The sequence below is a fragment of the Phocoena phocoena genome, chromosome 13 (assembly GCF_963924675.1).
Source record: "Phocoena phocoena chromosome 13, mPhoPho1.1, whole genome shotgun sequence".
Lineage (NCBI taxonomy): Eukaryota > Metazoa > Chordata > Mammalia > Artiodactyla > Phocoenidae > Phocoena > Phocoena phocoena.
The window spans coordinates 82,840,855-82,853,212 of NC_089231.1; positions in this window are offsets into that span (position 1 = coordinate 82,840,855).

Below are 12,358 nucleotides of genomic sequence, written 5' to 3' on the forward strand. Positions count from 1 at the left end.
TCCAGTTTCCCTGCCCTCTAAACCTAGACGACCACTAATCAGCTTTCCGTCTGTATGAATTTGTCTATTCTGAACATTTTATATAAATGAACTCATGCAATATGTGGTCCTTTGTGGCTGGCTTCTTTCACTCAGCACAATATTTTCAAAGTGCATCCATGTTGTAGCCTGTGCCAGTTCTTCATTTCTTTTTATGGTTGACTATTCCATCATATGCATATACCATATTCATCAATTGGTGAGTTGATTTTTGGCTATCATGAATAATGCTGCTAGGACTGTTAGCATACGAGTTTTTGTGTGGACATACGTTCTCATTTCTCTTGTGGATATACCTAGGAGTGGAATTGTTGGGTCATAGGGTAAGTCTGTGTTGAACATTTTGAGGAGCTGCCAGATTGTTTTCTACAGTGGCTGCACCATTTTACATTCCTACCAGCAATGCATGAGAGTTCCAATTTCCCCACATCCTCCGCTAACAGTTATTGTCATCTACCTTTTTTATTCTAGCTGTTGCATCTCTTATTGAAGTGGGTCTCCCCCACCCCTTACCCCCGACACTGCACGTCTTGTGAGATCTTAGTTCCCCGAGCAGGGATCAAATCCATGCCCCCTGCAGTGGAAGCGCGGAGTCCTAACCACTGGACCTCCCGGGAAGTCCCCTCATTGTGGTTTTGATTTGCATTTACCTAATGGCTAACGATGTTGATTATTATGTGCTTATTTTTAATTTGCATACCTACTTTGGAGGAATATCTGCTCATATCCTTTGCCTACATTTTAATTGTATTATTTGTCTTTTTACTACTGAGTTATAATGGTTCCTTATGTATTCCCTTTTCAGGAATCAAGTCCCTTGTCAAATATATGATTTGCAAATACTTTTTCCCATTCTGTGGGTTGTCTTTTCACTTTCTTGCTGGAATCATGGGCAGCACAAAATTTTTTAATTTTGGTGAAGTCTGACTTATCTATTTTTTCTTTTGGTGTTGTATCTAAGGAGGGTGGCTGATTTTTTAACTTAAAAGATCTTCAGCGGAAGGAGTGTGATCTGTCTCAAATTGTCACCTCTGGAAGCAGAGCACTTTAAAAAAGATAATAATAAGAACAACAAAAACTCAGATTTTCTGGTCGCTTTGTTTTATGTGCCAGGCACTGGACTAAGCATGCTAAGTGCTGTGTCCTTTATTTTTATTTTATTTATTTTTTATAAATAAATTTATTTATTTTTGGCTGCGTTGGGTCTTCGTTGCTGAGCGTGGGCTTTCTTTACTTGTGGCGAGCGGGGGCTACTCTTTGTTGTGGTGCGTTGGCTCAGTAGTTGTGGTGCCCGGGCTTAGTTGCTCCACAGCATGTGGGATCTTCCTGGATCAGGGCTCAAACCTGTGTCCCCTGCATTGGCAGGCAGATTCTTCTTTTTTTTTTTTTAAATAAATTTATTTATTTATATCTGGCTGTGTTGGGTCTTCGTTGCTGTGCGTGAGCTTTCTCTAGTTGTGACGAGCAGGGGCTACTCTTCGTTGCGGTGTGTGGGCTTCTCATTGCGGTGGCTCCTCTTGTCGTGGAGCACGGGCTCTAGGTGCGCAGGCTTTGGAGTTGTGGCACACGGCTCAGTAGTTGTGGCTCGCAGGCTCTAGAGCTCAGGCTCAGTAGTTGTGGCACATGGGCTTAGTTGCTCCGTGGCACGTGGGGTCTTCCCGGACCAGGTCTCGAACCCGTGTCTCCTGCATTGGCAGGCAGATCCTTAACCACTGCGCCACCAGGGAAGTCCCTATGCCCTTTAATTATTAAATCCTCTAACAACCCTGTGAGGTAGAGGCTATCATCCCCATTTTACAGATTGGAGAATGGAGGTTTACAGGCGTGTCCTCTAGACCACAACTAAAAAGTGACAGAACTGAGAATTGAACCCAAGCCTGACTCTCTCCAAAGTCTATATGCTAGCCACTTCCCACCATGCTGTCGTCGTTTTTGGAAAATGCTTTGGGAATGACCCCGATCCCATTTTCAAGCAGCAGGAGCAAACCAGCCTCCTGGACCCTGGAGAAACTTCCTCTTCCTTTGGCGTGTGACTGACTGGGAAGGGTTGGCTTGGCGGGGGGTGCAGGGAGGGGATATGAGGGAGGTAGGAGCACTGCAGGCCTGCAGGGGGGCTCTGTGGACAGGCTAGCGGGGAGCAAAGCCCTGGTGTGGGCAGAGGTGGGGACTCCTGCTGAGCAATCTTGGGCAAGTCATTTCACCTCTCTGAGCCTCAGTTTCCTCATCTGTAAAATGGGAATTATAGTAGTACCTCCCTCATAGGGTTGTTACTAGGATCATCTGAGCTAGTGTACGTAAAGTGCTTTGCTTGATGCCTGGCACACGATAGACTCAATTAACAGTTACCGATCATGCTTATTATTATAAGGAATGTGGGAGGGTCTCAAATATCAGGTTAGGGGGCTTGGGCTTTATCTTTGAGAGAATGAAGAGCTTTTGAAGATTTTATAGCAGAGTTGCAACATCATCAGGACTTTAAAGGCTTCTGCTCAAGGTCAGCACAGGGAAAAGCTGTGGATAGCTGCTGTGCTTGGACTGGAGTGGCCCAGTGGCCTATTTGTGATTCTTTATTATATTTGAGGAACATAAATAAACCAAAAGGCTTTTTTTTACATTTGAAAATTGGACCCCCCAAACAGTTAAACAGCCCTGTGCCCTGTTTCCTAGAATCTACAACTCCAGACTCCCAAACAGACAGAACTAATGAGGATTCAAGTCACATGAGGCACAAGCCCATGGATAGAACCTCCCCATCCTCTGTCAGGCTCCACAGACTCCCCAACAAGGGCTGAAATAGCAGTTGGGGAACAGAGGGTGTGAGGGCTGGCCAGGGTGCCCAGCTGTTATCAGGGCTAGAGCAGCGGGGCAGGACAAGCTGGGTGGGGCTGGTCCTTATCTCTTGGGGCACAGAGCCCACGTGCCTGAGCTTTGGGGTGACAGGCAGCTGTATCACCAGGCATCAGTGGTGGCCTGGAGGGTCCAGAGAGTTGATGGCATGGGATACGGGATCCCTGGGCTCTGGAGACAATGTGATCTTGGGCCGCGTCCAGCTCCTCTCTGAGTCTCAGTGTCCCAAACTGTGTAAGCAATGGGTGCCCAGGGTCTGATGTGCCCAGGACAGAAGGCTGTCTTCTGTGCTTGGCTTTGGGGCGTTGAGCAGTGTCCTGGCTTTTGTTGGTTTTGCCTCTCCAGCATCCATTCCTCCTTTAACTACAGCTTCTCACTCTTCCTTTGAGGAACCATCCCTTCCCCTTCTCTGTCCATGTGGTTTGGGGGCATGTGAGCCAGGACTGGCCAATAAGAATCTCTGTGATTGGTTCAGGTTTGGGTGCCTGACCACAGCCAGCTAATGTGGGTTTGCCCTGGGACTTTTGCTTGAGAAAGAGCCTCGCTCTGAGCTCTGGGTTTGCTGAGCTAATTGAATGGTGCTGTGGTGCCCATGTCTGACGCCATGGAGGGCAAATGTGCCTGTGTATAGAGCCAGCACAGCAAAAGCAACGATGAGAGAAGGAGACAGATTCCTGATATCTGAGTGACCTGTTCCAGGCATGCTTCTGGGTGAGCCAAAATTTCCCCTCCTTGGGGCTTCCCTGATGGTGCAGTGGTTAAGACTCCGTGCTTTCACTGCAGGGGGGCATGGGTTCAATCCCTGGTTGGGGAGCTAAGGTCCCCCATGTTGCGCGGCATGGCCAAAAAAAAAAAAAAATTCCCTTCCTTTGTTTAAGCTACTTTGAGTTGGATTTCTGGTATTTACAACCACTAATCCTGACTAACACAAAGAGACTAAGACTAATAGTAACAACAACAGCACTGTCTATGAGCACTTATTCAATATCAGGAACCAAGGTGGGGGGCAGTGGCAGTTGTCTGTTCAGCCACTGGCATTGATATTGTTGAGATTTGCTGGCACAAAATGATAAAGTCAACAGACTTCTAGCAGTTTTTATTATTATTTTAAAATTCTCTATGGACAGTGCAGCCCTGGGGTAGGCATGGAGATAGATATTCTGTTCCACCTCCCTTCAAGGAAGGACTTGCTACCCAGGTGCGGGGGTGGGCATGGGGGGAGTGGCTAGCTATCAGCTCCTATGGGATCTCCCACAGCTGCATGGACTTTGCCCGAGGTCACCTCTTCCCAGGGCAGCCCACACCTGGTGGCTGAACAAGGCAGGGGTGGAAAGGTGGCCCTTTCAGCCCAGTGGGGGACAACTCTGACCCACAAGTCTGTTTCAAGAGCCCCTGGTTGGGGTTGACCAAGGCCTGTTGGGCCTCCACCACTGACTACTCCTTCTCCCCAGTCTGGCTTACCCCCTTCATTTCACTGGTGTTGACACCTAAAAACATCTTGTACCCCAAACTCTGTCTCAGCCTCTGCTTCTGGAGAACCCATTCCATGACCAGCCTTGCTACCTGCACCTGGGGTGGGCAGCACCCCCTGCCTCTCCCCACTGGGTGTGCCACTCCCAAGCACTGTGCCTATTTTATCTTCTCAACTCACTATTATTTCTCCCATTTTACAGGTGAGGAAACTGAGACTCAAGAAGATGAAGACTTGCCCAAATAATAAATTGTCGGGACTTGCCTGCTAGCTCAGTGGTTAAGAATCTGCCTCCCAATGCAGGGGACATGGGTTCGAGCCCTGGTCCGGGAACATCCCATATGCCGTGGAGCAACTAAGCCTGTGCACCACAGCTACTGAGCCTGTGCTCTAGAGCCCTCGAGCCACAACTACTGAGCCCGCGTGCTGCAACTACTGAAGTCCACACGCCTAGAACCTGTGCTCCGCAACAAGAGAAGCCACCACAGTGAAAAGCCTGCACACCACATTGAAGAGTAGCCCCCGCTCACCGCAACCAGAGAAAGCCCACGGGCAGCAGTGAAGACCCAACACAGCCAAAAATTAAAAAAAAAATTTTTAATTAATTAATTAAACAGAAAACAGGCTGTGAGCAAAAAACCAAAATAACAGACAAGCATCCATATTTGGACAGAGAGCCAATAGTTTGCTCACCCCTGCCCTAGACAATCAATACAACAATTAAGCATTAGTTTGTAGCAGTTGCTGAATTCTGTGGTATAAGTACCCCTATGGCCAGTTTCAAACTACCAACGTACGGTAGTTTGAACTTGGAGTTGAGAACAGTATAAGTAGTAACATATCACACAGAAAAATAGGCAAAAGCCTAGGTAGTACTAAAATGTAGTGAAATAATTAGGAAATGATGAGATTTGAGCACTTATTACCTTTGTTTCCATGATTTATTTAGTTGTAAGTTTATATTAATTTTTTTCCTGCTTTTAATGTAATTTTTAATATACATAATTTAATTTTAAGTGATCTGGTATTTAAAATATTTTTTTACAAACTTCCTGAAGAATTCACAGTGGGCTCTCCTGAGCCTGTAGGAACTGCTGTACTCTGCTTGCCTGAGGTTTAGTGGGCGGGAGGCCCCCATGACTGGGGAAAGGGCAGAGGACATCAGTGGCCCTGGAGGAGGAGCAACTGCTATGACATCAGGGCCCAGGGCACATCAAAGGGTTTTCTCTTTCCTCTCTGGCCAAAGAACTATCTCGTCAGTTGCTCCATTATTTGCATAAGCCCAGGGTGCAGTTACTCAAGATCAGCCATTGATCCCTTTCGAACTGAACCTGCGACCCCACCATCCAAAGTCCCTAAACTTTTGAACATCTGACACCCTTCAGTTCGGAACACTGACCTTCATTCTTCACAAGGGTAATAGGGGAGTTAGCTTTGGCCTCCGATTTGCTGTGTTGCCTTCAACATATTGCTTAACCTCTCTGAACTCCCTTTTTCCATTTCTGAATATTAGGGAGCGCTCTTATGAGTCTTCAGTACATACAGGAATAGAAGTGACTATGTGTCCAGTGCTTTGCATTTAATATAACAGCCCTATGAAGTAGGTGTTATTATTATACCCATTTTACAGTTAAGGAAACTGAGGCTTGGAGAAGCTAAGTGGCTCATACTATAAGTGGTAGAGTTGGGGTTCATTCCCTCTACTCCCAGTCCAAGTTTCTCATTTTTTTCTGGTGTGTCTCCCTGCATCTGGAGATCTTCAAGATTTTTACAGATGAAAGGGGTCTGAGGGCTTCCCTGGTGGCATGGTGGTTAAGAATCTGCCTCCCAATGCAGGGGACACGGGTTTAAGCCCTGGTCCGGGAAGATCCCACATGCCGCGGAGCAACTAAGCCCGTGCGCCACAACTACTGAGCCTGCGCACTAGAGCCTGCCTGCCACAACTACTGAAGCCCCCATGCTCCGGAACAAGAGAAGCCACTGCAATGAGAAGCCCACGCACCGCAACAAAGAGTAGCCCCTGCTCACCACAACTAAAGAAAGCCCGCAAACAACCTAAATGCCCATCGACAGACAAATGGATAAAGAAGGTATGGTACATATATACAATGGAATATTACTCAGCCATAAAAAGGAATGAAATTGGGTCATATGTAGAAACGTGGATGGATCTAGAGACTGTCATACAGAGTGAAGTAAGTCAGAAAGAGAAAAACAAATATCGTATATTAACGCATATATGTGGAACCCAGAAAAATGGTCCAGGTGAACCGGTTTGCAGGTCAGAAATAGAGACACAGATGTAGAAAACAAACGTATGAACACCAAGGGGGGAAAGCGGAGCGGGTGGTGGTGGTGGTGGTGGTGGTGGGATGAATTGGGAGATTGGGATTGACATATATACACGAATATGTATAAAATAGATAACTGATAAGAACCTGCTGTATAAAAAATAAATAAAATAAAATTCAAAATAAAGCCCACGCACAGCAAAGAAGAACCAATGCAACCATAAATAAATAAATAAATAAATAAAATTTTTTTAAAAGGCGGGGGGTCTGAGTAGTCATTAGTCCTGGGTCTTGAAACCCAAATGCCCCAGAAGCCAGGAGGGTGATATAGAAGAGAGAAGGGCTGGGTGGAACTGTGGAGTCGTAGGCTCACGCCTTGTCAACAAGGGTGACGATTACTCAGCTTCAGCCAGTTATCCCCTGTGGGGATGTGGGCTAGTTTGGCCAGATTTTGTTCAAGAGAAGCTGGAAATTTGAATTTTTATGTGAAATCCATTGATTTAAAAATTGTTCTGTTTTTGGGAATTCCCTGGCTGTCCAGTGGTTAGGACACTGCACTCTCACTACCAGGGGCCTGGGTTCAGTCCTTGGTTGGGGAACTAAGATCCCACAAGCCTCGTGGTGTGGCCCCCCCCAAAAAAATTGTTTTAATTCCATTAATAGGAAGTAACCAGAATAGGTAAATCCATAGAGACAGAATGCAGATTGGTGGGTGCCGGGGCTGGGAGGAGGGAGGACTGGGGAGTCACTTCTAATGGGTATGGGGTTTTCCTTTTGGGGTGATGAGAATGTCTTGGAACTAGGTAGAGGTGGTGGTTACACGATGTTGTGAATGTACGAAATGAATTGTTCACTTAAAATGGTTAATTTTATGTCATGTGGCTTTCATCTCAATAAAAAAAATTGTATTCTAACATTTTTCTTTTCTTTTTTTTTTGCGGTACGCGGGCCTCTCACTGTTGTGGCCTCTCCCGTTGCGGAGCACAGGCTCCGGACGCGCAGGCTCAGCGGCCAGGCTCACGGGCCCAGCCGCTCCGCGGCATGTGGGATCTTCCCGCACCGGGGCACGAACCCGCGTCCCCTGCATCGGCAGGCAGACTCTCAACCACTGCACCACGACGGAAGCCTCTAACATTTTTTATGTGTGTGTTTTTTATATTGATAGAAAGAATATTTATCAAAGGTTAATAATACACATAGAAAAACGCAAAAAGTATATGGCTTTCTGAATTTTCACAAACTGACCACACCTATTTAACCAGCTCAGATATATATTTTACTTTATTTTTTGTAACAGAATTAATGCAAGTTGATTTAGAAAAAAAATACACATAATTAAAAGTGAAAAAAAAGAGAAAAAAGGAAAAAGAAAGTAAAGAAAACTAACCCATTCATAACTCTTCAACCACAGAAAACCACCATGGACAATTCGGGCATATCCACCCAGACCACTTTCTAAAAATGTATAAACATATGATACTTTTCTGTGACATTTTGTATATATTTTGTAAACACTGTTCATGGTAATAAATACCTGTGTTGATCATAAGTGTGGGTGTGTTTCTTTGAAAGGCTGTGTCGTGATTATTTTAACCAACTCTAGAACCAAATGTTTAGGTTGTTGCCAAAATCTTGCCATTAGAAACAGCATCTACAATGATCTATCTCACTTGAAGTTACAGTTTTGTGCTCTTAAACAATTATTCCTGTGTTAAATTACTCTGAATTCATATTAGCAAATATCCTATTCTCTAAATTGCTTTCTCTCCTGCCCTTTCTACTCTGCCCAGCTACTAAATATTAACGATCTCACGTGTACAATCCCCTACCTTGCTTCACGCTTAGGCAAGCATATACAAGCATATTACGGGCACATATAAGGGGAAATGACTTTGTTGTATGAAAACAGTATCATGCACTATGTGGCTCTCTGCACCTTACTTTCCCCAATGTTTAAGTATTGGCATTTGTGCTGGATATTCTGTGTGCCCCTCCAAGGCTCTTCACTCTCTGTCTTACTCTACGCCCTAAGCCCCTTTGCTCTCCGGCAATCAGAGGCTCCAGCAGATGAGAGGAGACGGGAGGAGACTGGCAGTGGGGAGATGGGGGGTGGAGGAGCCCCCTCTGCCAGATGTTTTTTTTAAAATATTTATTTATTTGGCTGCTCTGGGTCTTAGATGCAGCATGTGGGATCTTTAGTCGCGGCATTTGGAACATAGTTCCCTGACCAGGGATTGAACCCGGACCCCCTGTATTGGGAGCATGGAGTCTTAGCCACTGGACCACCAGGGAAGTCCCCAGATATTTTTTAACATTAGCTGTGTTCCTCTACTGAAGACCACACTCCTATGGGTGGCTACGACCCTCTCTGGGATCCCAAACTGCTCCCTCCCCTTGCCCCTTCAGATCTGGGGGTGATAGCTCACCCCATTGTTGCCAGTCCTAGCCGGTTTCATTATCCCTTATTTGCTCCCTTAAACTTGCCAGTGACTCTGTAAATAACCTTTTCATTAAACATACCTTAAATACCCTTCTGAGTATGCCCGCTGTTTCATGATGGGGCCCTGAACTGACTTGGCAACTAAAATTCTTAAAACTCTCAGTGAGCCAACTCACACAAATCTGCCACCAGTTAAGACCTTGGAGGGAATTCCCTGGTGGTCCAGTGGTTAGGACTCCACGCTTTCACTGCCTTGGGCCCGGGTTTGATCCTTGGTCGGGGAACTAAGATCAAGCTTCGGGGTGTGGCCCGCCCCCCCCCAAAAAAGAACTTGGAGTCCAGCCTCTTGATTTATAGATGCAGGTACTGAGGGTTATTGACTTCCCAGTTTGCCTGGCTCCCAGTAGGCCAGGGCAGAGGGAAAATATGGAAGATCTGCAGGGTACTGGAGGCGGGGAGTATGATTGTGACTGCCCAGGTCTTGTGGGTAGCTCTCGGGTCTACTTCCCAATTCCCTTTCTCCTGGCCTCCTTCTTGTTCTGAAATGAAAATGAGGAAGGTATGGATGTTTGGAAGAGGCAAACAATTTAAGTTCTCCTACATCTTGGTAGCTTTGTAAAACAAAGGCTATGTTGCCTGCCTGTGGCCACTGCAGGTAAGATGAACCAGAACATATGCACCGCAATGTTCATTGCAGCAATCTTTACAATAGCCAGGACATGGAAGCCACCTAAATGTCCATCGACAGAGGAATGGATAAAGAAGATGTGGCACATATATACAATGGAATAGTACTCAGCCATAAAAAAGATTACCATTTGCAGCAACATGGATGGACCTAGAGATTGCCATACTGAGTGAAGTACGCTGAAGACACAGAAAGACAAATATCATATGATATTGCTTACATGTGGAATCTTAAAAAAAAGGGTACAAATGAACTTATTTATAAAACAGAAGTAGAGTCACAGGTGTAGAAAACAAATTTATGGTTACCAGGGGATAAGGTGGGGAGGGATAAATTGGGAGATTGGGATTGACATATACTCACCACTATACACAAAATAGATAACTAATAAGGACCTACTGTATAGCACAGGGAATTGTACCCAATACTCTGTAATGGCCTATATGGGAAAAGAATCTAAAAAAAAAAAAGGAGTGGATATACGTATATGCATAACTGATTCACTTTGCTGTACACCTGAAACTAACACAACATTGTAAATCATCTATACTCCAATAAAAATTAAAAACAAAAAAGATGAACCAGAACAATCGGAATAGGGAAGGAGCAGATTATTCTCTCCGTGTGTTCCCTTAGAATCCTTGATTAAACACTCAGTCAGATATATGAAGCTAAGCCTCAGTTCACAGCCTCTGAGTCCTCAGTGCGTGGGACACACAGGTAAACATGCATTTATGATACCAGATGGAAAGTGCAGTAAACAGTCCAGGTTTGGAGCAGGTTAGAGGATGATTCCCAGGAGAGGTGATGTTTGAGCTGGATGGATCCTATTATTTTATTTTTATTTATTTATTTATGGCTGTGTTGGGTCTTCGTTGCGGTGTGCAGGCTTCTCATTGCGGTGGCTTCTCTTGTTGTGGAGCACGGGCTCTAGGTGCTCGGGCTTCCGCAGCTGTGATGCGCAGGCTCTAGAGCGCAGGCTTAATAGTTGTGACTCGCTGGCTTAGTTGCTCCGCGGCATGTGGGATCTTCCTGGACCAGGGCTAGAACCTGTGTCCCCTGCATTGTCAGGCAGATTCTTAACCACTGCGCCACCAGGGAAGTCCAGAGCTGGATGGATCTTAAAGGAGGAGCTGAAACCAGCCTGACCTGAGATGATGTCCTAGAGAAGGGATGAGCAGGTGCTAAGACCCAGTGCTGAGAGAGACTGAGCAATAAATGTGCCAGAAACTGCTGGCAATTTAGTGTGGCTGGATATGTGTGTGTGTGTGTGTGTGTGTCTGTGTGTGTCTGTGTGTGTGTGTGTTGGGGGCGGGCGTAGGGGTCAAAAGTCAAGCAGGGATCAGAAAGGTCTTGAAGGATAAGAAAAGGTGCTGGAAAGCCATTGAAAGCTTTTAAGCAGCGGAGTGACCATGTTATTCCTTGGGTAGGTTATTCTGGCTGCTGTGTGGAGAATGGATGGAAGCGGCAGCTGGCAGCTGAGACAAGTTGAGGGGCCTCGGAAATCTGGGGTGGTGAGATGAGAGCAGAAGTGGAGGTGATGGAAAGGCTTTGAGAGCTATGAAAGCATATGAAGGGACAGGATCTATGTCCATTATAATAATAACAACTTAATATAGTGACTTAAACAATAGCTCTCGTTTCCGACTGTATAGGAAAACAATTTTTTTTTTGAAAAATAAATTTCAAACCCTCACTGAGATTTACCTATTGTTACATTTTGCCTCTTTTTCTCGCTCTCTCATTTTATACATACATACATACATACATATGTGTGTATAGCTTTTTTTCCTGAACAACTTGCAAATTTGTTTCAGAAATCATGACACTGAACCTCTAAACACTTCAGCATTCATTTCCTTTGAATAAGATTTTCTAATATAATCACAATACCATTATCTTACTAAGGAAATTTAATATCCATACACTATAATATGAAGTCCATATTCAAATTTCACCAATTGTCTTTTTTTTTTTTTTTTTAATTTATTTGGTTGCACCAGGTCTTAGTTACCGCATGCTGGATTTCTTAGTTGTGGCATGCGTGTGGGATCTAGTTCCCCGACCAGGGATGGAACCTGGGCCCCCTGAACTGGGAGCGTGGAGTCTTAGCCACTGGACCACCAGGGAAGTCCCCTAATAATGTCTTTTAAAGCTGCTGTTTTTTTTGTTTTTGTTTTTTGCGGTACGCGGGCCTCTCACTGTGTGGCCTCTCCCGTTGCGGAGCACAGGCTCCAGACGCGCAGGCTCAGCGGCCATGGCTCACGGGCCCAGCCACTCCGCGGCATGTGGGATCCTCCCGGACCGGGGCACGAACCCGTGTCCCCTGCATCGGCAGGCGGACTCCCAACCACTGCACCACCAGGGAAACCCAGTTTTTTATTTTTAAAATTCAAAGATTGTGTGTTGCAGCTAGTTATTGTGTCTCTCTCTTTTTTCTTTTCTTGCATCAATGTTAGAAATGTTTACTTAAGAGATAATTGAGGCAGGAGTTCCCTGGTGTTCTGGCGGTCCAGCGGTTAGGACTTGGCGCTTTCACTGCAGTGGCTGGGGTTCAGTCCCTGGCTGGGGAACTGAGATCC